Source organism: Papaver somniferum, chromosome 10, assembly GCF_003573695.1.
Source record: "Papaver somniferum cultivar HN1 chromosome 10, ASM357369v1, whole genome shotgun sequence".
Taxonomy (NCBI): domain Eukaryota; kingdom Viridiplantae; phylum Streptophyta; class Magnoliopsida; order Ranunculales; family Papaveraceae; genus Papaver; species Papaver somniferum.
This window is the reverse complement of record NC_039367.1, coordinates 120616275-120632669: the sequence shown is the minus strand read 5'-3', so window position 1 is coordinate 120632669 and position 16395 is coordinate 120616275. Positions and strand designations below refer to the sequence as shown.

The following is a 16395-nucleotide window of genomic DNA, read 5'->3' as shown; positions in this document are numbered from 1 at the left end:
TTACAGGAATACCCTTACTCGGAACTAGATATTGTTGGTTCCAGTTCTAATTTATTGGTTCTGGGTCTAATTTTGCAACAGAGGCTTGAGGTTGCTAATTTTTTGCAACCACAAAAAAAAGGTCAGGTCTATGTTTATTGACCTAGTCAAAATTCATTACCCCCACATTTCCTCCCCTGCAATTACCCAGTTCCCCATATTCAACATCCACACAGATGTACAAACTACAATGGTGATACAAAACTGTATTGTGGAGAATCTTACTGAGAATCACCACTAGATAATATTATAGAAGAAAGGATTCTTCAATTGATAGAAATGTACACAAGTTACATAACCCAAAATTTTGTGACTGACATACAACTTTCGTTCTGTGTTGATGTTTATAAATGAATGGGTAACCTAGTTAATTTGTGTCAACTGACAGAGGCATTGAAAAACAGGGAAAGGAGGACTAAAATATCACCAGAATGTATCACGAGACTCCGCTTGCTTAACAAACTTCCTCAGCAAATCATACGTAGATGCAGCTGCTGCTAAAATATCACCAAGTACTGCTTTTTGACTTAAGCCCAAATACCTGCATAATAACCAACTTGATGTTTCAGTACTAAGGTTACAAACTAAAGACTAAAGCCTAGATTTTGTATAATATGCAGAGACAAGTCAAAACCATGAAAAGCAAATATCAAGAAATTAACTCTGCTATAAGTGAACTAAATGGAGAATGTAAAAGCAAATCCAAACAGAGAGACAAGTGTGAGAATGAGAGAACAATAATACAGTCCTAAAATCAAAACAGAGAGCCTAGAATTTAAGGTTAAAGGATAATAGGTATTGAAAATGTGTTTAGACTCACTCAAAGAACTCACGGGTCACTTAAGAAAAAAAAACTTTTATTTCTTTTTTAAAACTTGGTCTTACAGACCTTAATTTTCTTTACAGAATGTTCTCTTTATTTTTTTTCCTAACACCTTACCACTCATGATTTCACTCGAGTACAAACCTTACTACCAACTTCGAGTTTCCACTCAATTACAATTTTACAAGTTATAACTTAACCCACTCAAGCCTATTTATAGCTTTAGTTAACCGACCTCTTGAAGTTCAAGAACTTTCTTTTACTATCTAGTATACGACTACTCTAGAATAATCTAGTGACCGGCTTTCCAACAATCTTTTACAACAAAATTCACTAACACTCTAGACAAATCGACCACCCTCTTACTTACTAGCTAAGCACTCTAGATGCTTCTTATACTACCGACATATCTCGTTTGAACCCATATTACTCTAGATTACTCTTGATTAATCCATATCAAGTTTACTCTTCCTACACATTAAATGAAGAAGGAAGTGATAAAAAAAATTGTCTTGACATTTATACCTTTGTTTCTTTGAACGGAGGGAGCCAGTGTGATACTTTGGAGTGCAGGATTCCAGCTTTTTATTCACCATTCAGCGTTCTTCAATGTACGCATCTTGATTTAGCAATCGAGAGTTAAGCTCCTGAACTTCATCCCTAAGTCCTTTCTCTTGCAAAAATGAAGGGGTAGAAATCAGTTGGTATGTTACAGGTCCAAGCTTAAATGGGTTGGAAAGCAAAGAATGCCATATTTCGAGCAAACAAGACAAAAAGAAATTAAATCAACATACGAAATTCAATTGACTAAACCAGTTACTACCACTCAAACTCAATTATGATACAAATTAAGGTCTCTGCAATACCGAAGTAGTATGGCACTTAATGATAAGCAATGTAGGTCAAAGTACTCTCACTTGAAAGTCCAATAATGCTTGGCTTGCTTACAGAACCTCAGCTTCTTGTAATGAGCATTTCAACCACACGATTAATTTTTTCCTGCGATTGCAAGCAACCCCAATCCTCAATAAAAGTCTCCTGCCAACAGTAAGGTCCAGCAATAACTTTACTCCATAATTTCCAAACTCTAAGAATCACAATCACAATATCTTGCAGAGGTAGTTTCTTAAATACTAGCCCAAGTGTAATTAAGATAGTTTGTAATACGAAGAGGGGAAAAAAAGGCTTGAAAAATCCAAGATAGTATCACCATGAACATGCCAAATATTGTACCATGTGTAACCCTAAGTCAAAGAAAAAAAAGGGAAAGATGAAAGAAAAATCTTACTAATATCCATCTCTAAGGCCCCCAAATTTCCCTTGACCAGCAGTATCGCAACGGGATGAACTTCAACACAAATTTTAGCTGCAAATCTCCACCACCGCATCAATTGGTATACCCAGTAAGCCAACTTCCAGGTTTCCAAATGAAGAATTAATTGAATAGAGTTGAAATATATCTAGCAATTCTAATAATCGCCTTATCGGATGTAGGAATATCCATCTGTAGTCAACAACCTGAAATTCGCTAAACATATTTGTTCCGCTCCTTATTTCCCTTGATTCATTGTCTATTATTTCTAGAACCTAATCAACAGAAAGTTCAAAGTTTAGGCATATATATGTCAGAATCGAAGTAAAGCGGGCCATGTATGCACCAAGCTTAATAAGGGCGTTTATATTACATATGAAAGGGTGCAGAAACAAATACTTTACCTCCGGTATTGAATTAAGGACTCCGCTGGACATTGCAACATCCACACGCCATATACAACAACCGTATTTACTGCAGTTCAAGAGACAAAACATACTTTCGGAAATTAGCATATAGAATATTATATTTGAGCTTGTCCGACCAAAAGTTCCATAAGCAAGAATAAGGAAATACCAGTTTATGCCTTCAGTTTGAGGAGTATGTCCCACCACCATTTCTTTACCACCTAATGCTTGCAACGTCTCTTGCATAATCGCGTATATCTGATTTAAGATAATACATTAAGTTTAGGAAGATAAAGGATATATGTAACAGCAAAAACCAAAGTTACTTGCCTGGCATGCTTGATAATCATCTATGTCACTGGTCTGTCCGGAGTACAATCGGTTCCAGTCAAGTATATCTCCTAGTTGAACCAATACCTACACGCATTACGCAGAACACATATCCTACTTGTAATTATTCAATAAACAAGAATCATATTTCTTGTCTCTCAGTAAATTAACCAATCAACAAACAGACATAATACAAGCAAGGACCATTCGTTATCGTCTCTCCACTGGTCCATGCAGTTTGTGCCATATCACCATGCAAATCTCCAACTACATTTAATCACACCAAAGCAATCAGTAACTAAAACCCAATTCCACACTAATTGCAAACCTCTGACGCCAAATAGGAAAATCAAACCTATCCCAATTTGTAAGTCTACACTAATTTCACAAGCTAAACACAAAAACTAAGCCTATTAAAGTAATGGGTTTTGGTTGACAGATTTACCAACAATGATTCTACTAATTTAAAAAATCCTAAGCAAATCCAAACAGAGAGCCTAGATTTTGTTAATCCAGATCGTATATGTACTCAACATCAAATCAAAACCAGCAGTATTTTTGATCAGTGAAATGAATACAACAAAATAATAGAGCTAAGTCATGAAGTTATCGTGATTTCTTTTCACTCAGAACTTTAAAGCTACATGTTAGAATTCAAGTGTATAAACTCCAACAGTTTCCATCCCACTTGAAGTCTAACCTGTATCTATGAACTGAATCACGATAAACTGCTAACCAATTCTATTTTGACATATCCACTTCATCCATTTCTTGTTCTCATCAGATGATATATTACTCTCAAAATAAACTTTACAAGATCAAACAAAGTACTTTACAAGATCATACAAATTACTTAAAAAACTTCCTAAGGAACTCAGTTCATACAAACTTTCAAAACTTCCTAAGTTCAGTTCACACAAACTTTCAAAACTTCCTAAGTTCATAATTTAAACAAACTAGTTCTAGTGGTAGGGTTTCCGAAGCCCTTAGGTTAACGACAGAAACATCCTCTCAGTGAAGAGAGAATGAGCAACAAGTAGCTTTTCAGAATCACCACTAGGACTATTTATCATGTTCAGTAAACATACAAATCTCAGACATGCTATTATCATCCAAAATCAAAACAACTTTACAAAAAAAATATTAAAGTACAATCAAAACAACTTCACTACTAGTTCATAGAAACATATACCTTCTTAGTTCTTCCAAATTCAACTCTGACCAGTTCTTCTATGTCCAAACTCTGATGAGAAAACTGTAATCATATAACAATAACAAATCATTAAATCAGTTCATATTTTGAAACCCTAAAATAGAAATTAAACCCAAAACTGAAAATTGATCAAAACCCCTAAAACAGCTTAACATAAAACAATAAATTAAACTTATACCTTCCATGTTCTTCAGTTCTTCAGAGTTCTTTCTTCAAAGTAGTCCAGCTCTTCAACCTTGACAAACCCTAAAATAGAAAAAATAAAATCGTGTTAGATTCACAAATAAAACCCTTTAAATCGAAAGAGAAAGAAGAAATCAAAAAACTCGGAAACAACAGATTCACGGATGAAACCCTAAAATCGAGAAACTGAAATTGAAAAACTAAAATCAAAATCTTTAAAATCGAAAAAATATTCAGAGATGAACCCTAAAATCAGTAAACTAAAATGAGAAAAAAAAAAAAAAAGCAGATTCACAGATGGAACCTGAAATCAAATGCCCTAAAATCGTGAAACCCTAGAATCCATAAACTGAAATCGAAAAACTAATAATGATAAACACTTACCAGATCGAACACGAGCAACCAAATCTCTAAGATTAACACTTAAGATCGAGCTGCAACTGAATCTTCAAGGGGAGAAAATATCATGCGGGAGCAGAAAAGAAAAAAAGAAAGTGAGGAAAAATAAAAATGGCTATGAAAATTCCAAGTATAGGTAGATAAGGCTGAAGGGGTGGAAAAATAAAGCAGAAGACTGACCAAACTTTGACTTGGGCGAAAAAAAATGTCAACGTGTTTCCAACCACACGCGTGCTTCGCATGCATGAACACCTCGCCGTTGCTATTCGCAACCGAAATTCTGTTGTCGCTAAATTAGCAACAGTCATATGTCATTGCGAAAATATAGCAACCGAAATTAGCAACGGAAATTTCGCAACGGCACTAGCGTTGTTGCTACTCTGGGTTGCTATATCCTTAAAATGGTGTAGTGGGAGATAATACTGCCAACGACAAAGACAGAGGCATGGGAAAAGAACCTGAAAACAGATTTTATGCTGGAAAAGCTTGACGACCTTGAAGAAAGGCGGGAAGTATCTTTACAAAGAATGGTGAATTAACAACAAAGGCTGGCTCGTGAATACAACAAACGGGTAATTCCTAGAAACTTTGTGGTTGAAGAATACGTACTACGTCAAATACCATCATATCAAAGGAAAAAAGAATGGGGAAGCTAGCTCCTACATGGGACGGACCCTACATCATACACGATATTGCTGGAAAGGGTTCATACTACCTAATGAATCTCAAAGGACAAGTATTGCAACACCCTTGGAATGCAATGTACCTAAAGAAGTACTACCCGTAAGAGAATGGTTATTACAGGAGAAGAAGGGAAGGGCAGTGGACCACCATGTTCTATCCCTGATCAAAGGTATTATAAACCTAACTAATCAATGAAAGAAACTTTTTGCTAAGAAAGCGTACATGTTGATTAAATACAAATTGGGTTAGAATAGACACCCTCCGTCAGAATTGACGATGAGGTAAGGCACGACATAACTGCGCATATGTCAATCTCAGATCTTAAGGGAAAATGAATCCCACTAAAAGGCAAATAATAAGCAATATATCCCACAAAGAGAGATACCTTGTCGAAGTAAAGCAGCCATCGCGTTGAACGCGTAGGGTTACAGGAAAATTATTACCCACGTAGGAACCCTCGCCACCACGGTACCTTCTGGCCAAAGGATACTTGGGTAGGATGATGAATGTTCCACCAAAGGTTAAAAACACCTTAGCACCTTGTGATGACTCGAATGTGCAAATAATTAGACACAAGACGTCTATATATAAAAACAAGGTACCATAATAGTACTACCAAAATAAAACTAACACATCTCAAAAGTTGCAGATGATGAAGGTTCAGAAAGTAACGAGACATTGTTTCAAGGAAAGGAGACAACAAAGGCCCCTCAGCTGGGGGCATAATACAATAAATGAGTTCAGTTGAAAGCATAACATGATCATGGGTAAGGAAGACGAGGGAAAACAACACCCTCAGCTTGGAGCTCAGCCTCCGCGAAAGCATCATTGATGTAATCAATGGCAAAACGCTCGAACTGCACCTTCATTTGAGAAGCTTGTGCCTCTAGGTCCGAAGCCAATTTCTGATAGAGCTCCCTGATTTGAGCACTAAGCTGGTCATTAGCTTGCTGAAGTGCCTCAGCTTTAAGCTTGGTGATGAATGCTAAAAAGTGCATATTTCTATATATTTTTCTTGGCATTTAACTCATCTTTTGTGCATTAATTCTACATTTTATCCCATATTCTGTATTTTCATTGTTTTCAAGAATAAATATTTTTATTAATTAATTTTGTATTTCTAGGTTGTAAATAAAGACTAGATGAGTTGCGGAGCAGAAAAGTGGTGAAAAGCCAGGAGGAATTACACAAGGAAGCCGCGAAGAATGTTGTGCACAAGACCAAAAGGCTAGAAGTGGGCTTGAAGAGGAAGAAATTGTTCTTAAAGAAGAAATGGGCTCAGAATTATCCCAAGCCCAACTTGTCTCCCAAACCAAAACCCAAATCCATAACCCACTTCTCATGTAGCCGTCAGATTGGATCCATATCATCATCCAACGGTCGCCTCCTCTTCGTGCATCAAAGTCTGAAATTCCTGACCAACACTACAGCACCTAACTCCATCTCACGCCGTTAGTTTCGTTGTATCTCTTCATCCGACGGTCGCTGAAGGCTATGTTCCATCTTATCGTTGGATGCATTTCAGATGTATCGATCAAACGCCTATCACTCGCCTAACATCGAAATCTGATGAGACCGCCTCACACTTGAACAACCTAACCCTATACCCCGCACCAAACAACCCCTTCTCCTATTCTCCATCGAATCCATCTTCTCCTCCACTCCGCTGCAGAGAAAACCCATGTCCGCCATCACCATAACCACCACCTCAACCACCACCATCTCCTCTCAAATCAACCAAACCACCAACTCCACCTGCTCGAACATCATCACCCCCTCTTTCTAGCCCCCTATTTGATTGATATTTCTTCTCACCTTTCTCTGAAACCCTAGAAGAAAAATCAATCGATTAGGCGAGTCTAGAGTAGCAATTGACACATGGGAATGGAGCAAAGGACCAAGGGGAAGAATGGGTCGAAGTCAAAATCAATTTTCAGAGAGTTGGTGAGTTTTAATTTCACTTTTGGTGAAACCCTAATTTTTGGGAATTTTGGGGATTATGCTTGCATGTATAAATTGAGTGCTTGGGGTGTAATTTTAACTATGCCCGGAGTAGCCGGTGCACCAAGTTGTAGAATTTAATTTTAGTTCATGTTCTAAATTAATCTGCTAGGGTTTGGATGAAACCCTTAATCACATGTTAAGATAATTCAAGTTCATATTATTGTTCTTATAATGCTTCATGGATTTAGAGATGCTAGTTAGCTACATTGATCAAATGAACCTGTGATAAGTTGTACTGTAAGAAGACAGTTTATGCTAGGGGGGAATTAGTGAAGTTGGTTGATAAGTTATCCATTTGAGATCCCACCATAGAATAAGAACTGTGCTTAATTGAGAAAAGAATGAGAGTTAGCTAATTGAACCAAATTAGCCTGTGATAGGTTGTGCTGTAAGAAGACAGCCTATGCTAGGGGTGAGTTAGGAAGATTAACTGATAAATCATTCTTTGGAGTTTTCTTTGGAAAGGAACAAGAACATAATTTGAATAAATATTGCCTTAGCATAGGATTAAGAAGGTGGATTCAAGACTCTAGTAGTGTTACCACAACTGTTTTACTTTGTTTCTTTGGCTCTTTACTTCACTGCCTTTGGCTCCATGCCATTGTTTCACAGTTATTCCTTGGTTCACTATCTCACTGCCACTTAGTTACTTGTTTAGATAACTTTAGCTTAGGAAGATTTCAACACACACCCTAGTCCCTGTGGAATGACCCGTATTTGCACACACATACTACAATCGACACCGTGCACTTGCGGTTATAATTTGTAGGTCTTTTAGAAACCTACCACTTGGCAGCAGCATCAAACTGACGAGATATTTCCAACTCAGATATCTGACCCTCAAGACGGCTAATCTTGGAGTTTGCACCCACCAACTGCTCTTGGAGACTTGCGGATACGAAGGGTATCATCAACGAGAAAAAACAGCTAAAGATACAAAGGATGTTACGGAAAAAATAATCCTAAGCTACCTCCGGCATGGCTAAGGGACTCTTCTAAACTATGTTGAGCCTCAGCAAGATCCACCTCAGCCGAATCAAGGTCTTCCACAAGGGTATCCCTTTCCATCCGAAGATTATCAACATCTATTCGGAGCGAAGCATTCTCAGAGGATAAAGCTTGGTACACATTCTATAACTCTTCAAACCGTTTTACTAAGGATGCATGAGCCATGGAAGAAGGCACGGAGCTGGCATCAACAAGTTTGTTCTTTAAGAGAACATACCTCAGAAGTTAATACATTACGCTCCGCAGTAACCTTAGCTAAGGAAGCACAAACATCTTCAAAATCGGAATGATATTTCTTACGAATTATTTCTTGGGCTAAGAGACGTTTCTCGACTAAGGAAATATCCTCCTTTTGCTTTAAAATGAGACTCTCCTTCCATATAAGGGCTTCGTCACACTCCTTACGAAGCAAAGCCATCTGCTTCACTAAGTCTGCATTATGGGCAAACTCAAGGGAAAGTTGGGCCTCATTATGAACAATTACGTTCATCAGCCTATCAGACTTCTTTTGATAATACCAACCATTGGAGGTTAGCTTGGCCACTTGATCTTGGATACATCTAAGTTCACTAGAGCTACCGGCTGTCAGACGAAGGTTGTGTTAGGACTAAGCAACCAGAAAGCAAAGAAAAAAGCTAAAGAGAAGAAGAAACAAACCTATGGCTTTAGAGGACTCAGCAGCCAAGGCAGTATCAGCGGCTTTGCGACCCTCCTCGGCAACCTTAGAAGCATTATTAGCTCTCTCAAGAGCCAATAAAAAAGCTTCCAGAGACCTCTGGGTTTTCCTCAGATCATCCTCCAACGAAGATATCTTAGCAGCAAAAGTAGCATCACTCGACGAAGGCTGCTGAGCAACAGCAAGAGCATACTCTTGGCTAGCACGTTCCAACAGGGCACTCAAATGGGTGCACTTATCCCTATAAACCTTGAATAAGGTATAACCAACATCGATCTGCTTGCAAAGCTGCAAACAAAGGAGTATAAGGACGGACGAATGATCAAATTAAGAAGAAAAACGATAAGGTAAGAATCACTTACTGAGAACGCTGAAAGACGATGGAGGAAGTTATCGTCGGTATCCATGAAAGCCTCCATATCTTGGATGCTACCCCTACGGATCTCACCAAAGCTCTGAATGGAGCGAAGACAATCAGGGTCAAAGAACAAGTCTTTGGCAGCACGACACTGGGCAGATAACACGTCCAGCTGTGAAGCTATCTCGAAAGAACTACCGATATGATGATGATCAAATCCAACAGAAAAGGGACCCTTGGAATCCAGCAGGATGGCCTCAAGAATAGCGTCATCAGAACTACCCAAGGTCAAGCTCTCCGGCAACCTACCTTGGTTAGATTCAGCGGCAACTCCCTCGTTTGTTTGAACACAAACAAGGGGCATGACTGCGGAACCCTCACCACGACGAAGAGATGGCATGGTGGAAGAGCTAGGAACAGAAAGAGGAGCTTGAGAGCCTCCCAAATCCATGTCACCGGCAGAAGGAAGACTACCCAGTCCGGTCCAATCTGGTGACGAAGGTGGGGGTCCAACAACTTTGCTAACGGGGGAAGTAGAGACAGACTGAACACTCCCTAGTGAAGCAGGATCAGCATTGAAGGAGAAGCTGGCTAGTGAAATCACAACCTTCTTCTTCTGCTGAGAATTTGAGCTACCATCCCTCATCGTGGGGGTAACAACCTTAGCAAACGAACCACTTGATTGAAGGGAGGTAGCAGGAGACGAAGGGAGACTCTTAGAAGCCACAACAACATCTCCAGCAGCAGCAGGAATAGCGGGCAAAGCTTTGCTAGGAGCAGAAAACGAAGGCATCTTCAATGACAGCGTAGGTGCAGGGGCTTGAACGCTAACAGGCTCTACCAGTTGAGCACCAGTACCAACAAGAAGGTTCTCACCCTCAATTGAAGAAGCTCGGACGAGACTAGGATTATCTTTGGCAAAATCCTCCTCAATATCATCCAAATGAGGACTAAGGCCAGTATCCTCGATATCCTCCATGTCTTCGTCACCGGGTCCCTCACCAGCAGCCTTAGGATCATCATCCAGAGCATCAAGATCAATCACGGTCTTCAACTTACCCTTCATCTGGGAAGACTATGAAGAAGAATCAGGGGAAAGGTACTAAGGAACTTACAAGCACAAAGGTATGATAATGATCTTTACCTTCGCAGGCGTTTCAACCAAAGCCTTTCTCTTCCTAGTACTTGTGGCCACAGAATTATCAGCAGAGCCTGGAGCAGTCCCAGCAGAAGAAGCAGGGGCGGACTGCAAAAGAAAACCATCAGAACGAAGATATCAAAGTAGACAAAGATATCAAAGTTGACAAAGACATCAAAGCAGATAAAGATATCTAAGCAGACGAAGATATTAACAGCAAAGGTACCTCGTGAGAAGCATCAGGATTAAAAATCCAAGGCTGATATCCATCATACTTCTCAAGCAAAGAACGAGCTGAACTAGGGACTGAGGGGTCCGCAGTGGTGAAAGCATAAGCCCAAGGACCAACCACAAGAAGAGGAGTACGAGCCCAGCGATCATCATGATTAAGACGAATGCGGTCAGACTTTGGCAAAGGCAGCCTAGAAGAATAAGGGATGGTAGTCAAACCAGTCTTATCAATCTCTTCCAGCAAGCGAAGGCTATTACCCTCCCTAATCTGCCTAGAAGTAACATGAATACGACGAGGACTAACACTCTAAGGAAGAAGGTTGCTTTTCTGAATAGCATCAGCATACGTAGCATTGAAGTTGACAGGGGTATAGTCCTCCTGCTTAGATCTCCCTTCTGCAAAGGGGTCATAAGACTTCAAAGTAGTCTTTCCCTTGCTACGATACCAGCTTTCGCGAAGGGGACGCCAGTAATTACCAGTAAACTGGTAAATTCCTCGGACCTGAGTATTGTTTTCCAGGTCATCCCTAGTGGACACGACGTCATAATAGAAATGATCCTTTCTACTATACTAAGGAAGAAGCATACCTGCGGCCAATTGTCCAACGCTAATCAAAAGATTATTCTCATCATAAGGGAAATCCCGAATGAGAGGCTCAGTGAGAACATCAGGGCCATTGACGAAGGAAATCTCGAATTTATGAAAGCGAAAAGACTTGGTAATCTCATCGATAGACAAATGAGCAAAATTGTCCTTGTCACGCAGTTGGAGCCTCTGAAGCTCATAGCGAGGAGGAGGAGGTGGAAGATCCTCGATAAAAAATTCCTCCTCAGCGACCGTAGCCACCTCAGTACCAGCAGGCACCTCAGAGTCCTCAGGAGGAGGAGATGGCGTAGCATCAGGATGATCCATTCGCGGAGGAGGATCAGTCGACGAAGACATCTTTGGACCCTTACGCGTACGTTTCTTTGGAAGCCTCATAATGCCTAACACCGGCAGGAAGAACATCTCCGTCAACAATGGCAGAAGAAGATTGCAATTCATTCAAAAGTGAATTGGGGGCGAAAAACTGACGAACTTTGGGAATGGGTTTCACTTAACCAACCAAAGGGGATAGTCTAAACATATCGTGGGGAAAAATCAAGAACCATTAATCACGAAAAACAAAGTTTGCAGGCGAAGAAATGTCATAGTGAAATCACCATCAACGGACAAATTGGAACAAAACCCAAGTTCCCATACGGTGCAAACAAGTAAAAAAAAACAAAAGATCTCACGTGCAAGTATAACATTAATATCAGTAATTCCTTACTCAAAAAAGAAGACAATAGGAGCAAACATGGGGAAGATCAAAACCAAAAACGAGTATCAGTTACTTGTACGATCGACTGTGGAGCCAAAGCACGCGGAGAATCGAAGGAAAGAAGGAGCAGTTAGCAGCAGAGAAGAATCTCAATAAAAGAGATATAGAGCGACAGTCCGAAGAAGAAAGAGAAAGGGAATAAATAAAAATTCCTTCTCTTTGTTCTCTTCTTATAGGCGGCTGGAGAATCCAAAAATTTGGGTGTCCCGAAATTCAAGGGGAAGTTATTGCATGAAAGGACATGTGAGACCACCCAATCGGTACGTGCAAAAATGGCGGCGTAACGGAAATTTTCTTCCACTTCTACCAAATGGTAGAATATGAAAGAAAAGGGGCAAACTGTGAATACCAATATTTTTTGAAGCACGTGTCACGATCTTAGTGGCCGCACATATATTCAACTGTGTAGCCTTCGCTGAACAGAGAAACCTAAGTAGCAAAGGATACCTCCGTAGATCTACTTTATCTCATCCCAAGAAACAAGGCCTAAACGATCAAGATAAGAATGGTAAAAGCCTAGTCTACAAAGAGGCAGCTGGCGAGGGGACAGAGGTAGATGACGCATCTAATCAGCATTAAATGCTCAAATCTCTTATTTACACACATGAATCAAGGCACGTGGAGAGAGAAGGAGTGGCAGAACCCGATTGGCGGAAGCTGGCGGTGAACGAAGGTACAACCTGTACTAAGGTTGGGTAGTTCCTGAAGGAACGTGGGCCAGCTGAGGTGGCGAAACACAACTGGAGAAGATACGCGGTGGACGAAGGTACCATTGGTACGAAAGGTATATCAGCATACGATGGACCCAGAGGCAGCAAAGATATACCTGGATCAAGAGGGGATATAAATACCAAGCCTCACCAACAAACTAGAGGCATTCAATATCTAGGAGAGAAGATCTAGTCTTAAGCTTATACCTCTTTAATGTTTAGAACTTAAGTATTTACTTCTACTTAAGTTCTCTCTATATTACTTTGGGAAGCATTTAAGATCTTTGTAACCACCTCAAACTTAATATAAACAATCACTCATTATCCCATGGACGTAGACAAATGTCGAACCACGTAATCTCTTGTGTCTCATGATAACTTAGAAGCTTTTACATTATATTTGTGTTCTTCGTTATTATTGCGATCTTAGATATCATTTATCACTTAGGATTATCAGTTCAACAGAGGTATCAATACTGCTTAATATTAGATCCTCAGAGCTGTATACATTACGTAGATTACGGGAAAACGAGTAGTCACACTTGGCATTGTTCTGGACTCAGCTGCGGCGCCAAGGTTTTGAGGCAGGTGAGTACTTCCGTCTGGGTAGTCTCCATTTCTGCCCGTGTCTTGGCTAAGTCATTTTGTCTCTGCATTAGGTCCACTATGCTCGGAGGTGCCTCTACGTCTCTGACACCTTCAGTATTGACATATCTTTTGCGCCGTTGGTGAGAGGACTAGTGTTGTTTTCCAGGGTGATATTGAGAAGGGTTCTCAGAATTTATACCATTGACGTTAATGGAACTGGGATCAACCCTTGCACCGGATCTAAGCTCTACCATGTTTTCAAAAGACTGAAAAACTGATTTTCAACTGGATGAAGAATCTGATTTTGTGACCGAGAGGCTGATCTCCGTCTGTGGTCATCAATTGTAGGAAAAACAAATACACCGTTGTGGTACTTTTTTTTTAGGTTCGAAAACCAAAATCGAACATGACAAGTTTAAACAACGATAGTAGCCGTTCCGTCCTGCTTCGGCCACGAGGAGAGGAAGATGGGTTTATCTTAGGGGAGGGAAGCCGAAACGTTTTTGAGAAAATGACAATGGTATTGAATTGTGTGAGTTGGGTATTGAATACTATGAAGAATAACATAGCTTTTGGGTGATGGAGCTTGTTCTGTTTTCTGGATAGGCTAAGTAACCTATTTATAATAGTTTTGAATACGCAATACCAATCTCATAAGTTGTGGAGGTCGTGGGTAATGGAGAGATGGAGATGATGGGATAGTGCGAGATAATTTACGGAAGTTTATGGAAACCCCTTTTGTAATTCTCCCATTATCTCTCCTAACTGCTGTAACCATGCCACTACTCTAAATTTTTACATGGGGTGTTTCCCGCATGTTGTCGTAGACCACCAGACCAATACCCCATGAAGAATCCCCTATGTGACGTATTTTGATGTTTCTTAGGTGTTTTGGATGAGTTATGGACCTCATCTTATTTATGCCAAATCATTGACGTTGATATGTCATATGCCTTTGTTAGGCGTGCTAAATTAGAGTTGTTGTGAACACAACTTAACCAAAGCCATCCGTCAGATTAGGGCATGCATATGCCATATTGAGGTATACCAGGATAACTTAGCGTGTTAGCGGCTAGTTAATGCACTATAATTTATCGTGGCATAAAAATGGCATAAAGCGCGCGTGTTTTATACCACGGTCAGAATGGAGAGAAATATTCCAGGCCATAAATTACATGCGAAATACTGGAGTGCTAAATTACAACGTGGCCTTTGAATGGCCTATTTTATAGGGATAAAATAATAAGTGGCATAGTGGCCTAAAATTTCGCTGTCATGGCCCACGGTGGTGTTATGTTTGGCCTAATGAGCTAAGATCCAAAAGATGACTCAAATAATTTTTGGCCTCAATGCCACAACCAGTATTCGAGCTATTAGTGTGAGATGGAATGAAAGTTTAATGCCATATTAGGGTTTACGTAGTGTGGCCTCAAATAGCGCGCATTGGCGCCTGGCTCGGTAAGCTGCGGTTTTATAGCAGCTTGGCATATTTTCCATAGCCACGGCCAATAAGAGAGAGATTGTCGGTCCACTGCTTATCCATGAGACAACTAAGTTAACATACATTCCATGGGAGCTATAGTGGCGCACTTTACACTAGAGGAGGTGTGTGGCATGTTATGGCATAGATAGCCTTGGCCGGGACTGCCAAAGGCCATGAATGGCGCGCGGACTATTCCATGTCCTTAGCCATAGTGCCAAGACTGGGGATAGCGCACAGGGTTTTCCATGGCCTTGACTATAGTTGACACCGAGCATGGCGCACGGGATATTTCAATGGCCTTGGCCATAGCTTCCAAGGTCGTGAACCATACGCGAGATCATGTTGTGGCCTTGGTCATAGGGCCAAGGCCGAAAATGGTGTGTGGGGATTTCCGGGGCCTTGTCAATGGCTGCCCAGGACGAGAATGATGTGCGGGACCTCGCCATGGCCTTGGACAAATCTGCCAAGGCAGGAAATAATGCGCAACTTATGCTATAGCGTGGTAGTGGGTATGTCACACGCCATACTTCGCCATATTGTGTTTCGTCATGCCATGGACTTAGCAAATTATTTTGAGATGATTTCATCCGATGCATTAGTCCATTCTTATCTTAGTCAAATCACCGTGAACTATAATAGCCATATTGTGGCCTTAGCCATAGCTGTCTGGGATTTTATGGGATATGCAGTATATGCCATAGGCTTTGTTGTGCCTAGCCAATATGCCGCAACACTTATGATGTGATCATCATATAGCTATAATTTAGGGTTTGAATTTCGGGCTATATGCCAGGGCTAGATTTGAGGTTTTAATGCTATTATAATATGAATTTGAATACATTAGTGCCACTATAGCATGTTCAAGGAACTCGGCCGTAGGAGTTTGCGACTTGAGACGATACTGATACGGGAATATACTAAATATAATATTCTCAGAAGCGTGTTAATTCAAGAATGACGTCCAATCCTATTCTGAATATGAATGACGCCATGTATATGGCATAAAAGGTATGTGTATTGACGCACATGAAATAACGAGGTTTCTGCTGTGGAAAGCCTTGAAATTTAACATGCAGATACACATTTAGAATAGCTTTAGGACTACTGAGTCCGTTAATTGAATACGTTTTATTGATTCACTTGCGGAATACAAATTGTATTGTTACAGATTAAATAATCCTGATGTCGGGTCAGGAATTTTCGTTATATTTCTACAATTAGGTCAAGGAAAATTTACTACAAACGCCTTTGTCAAAAACCCACCATCAACAAATGCATTATTTAAAAACTTTATTTAGGAAGTTAAGTTTACATTATATTTTAAGTTTTATATATGATTCCAATGCAGGAACAAATCAGAAAATCATTGGAAAAAATAGGAAAACCTTCAAGTAATATGGGACTTGTAGAAAACCTACAAATCTTCATCTAAACTGGGACGGAGG

General features: G+C 40.1%; 2 long non-coding RNA genes across 6 annotated transcripts; both read right to left on the bottom strand.

The window, feature by feature from the left end:
• Positions 1-166: 166 nt before the first annotated feature.
• LOC113319129 lies at positions 167-2838 on the bottom strand. Of its 4 annotated transcripts, none has more exons than XR_003345149.1 (6): positions 2751-2838; positions 2579-2648; positions 2151-2449; positions 1780-1900; positions 1388-1535; positions 167-580 (listed from the first exon to the last, which is right to left on the bottom strand). It is a non-coding gene; the product is annotated as an uncharacterized LOC113319129 (long non-coding RNA). The 4 variants fall into 4 exon arrangements; XR_003345147.1 differs by having other exon boundaries at positions 1388-1900; positions 2151-2228; positions 2381-2449; XR_003345146.1 differs by having other exon boundaries at positions 1388-1900.
• Positions 2839-2911: 73 nt separating this feature from the next.
• LOC113319130 lies at positions 2912-4794 on the bottom strand. 2 transcript variants are annotated; one of them, XR_003345150.1, is made up of 5 exons: positions 4692-4794; positions 4303-4370; positions 4104-4166; positions 3116-3178; positions 2912-2998 (listed from the first exon to the last, which is right to left on the bottom strand). It is a non-coding gene; the product is annotated as an uncharacterized LOC113319130 (long non-coding RNA). The 2 variants fall into 2 exon arrangements; XR_003345151.1 differs by lacking the exon at positions 3116-3178.
• Positions 4795-16395: the final 11601 nt, after the last annotated feature.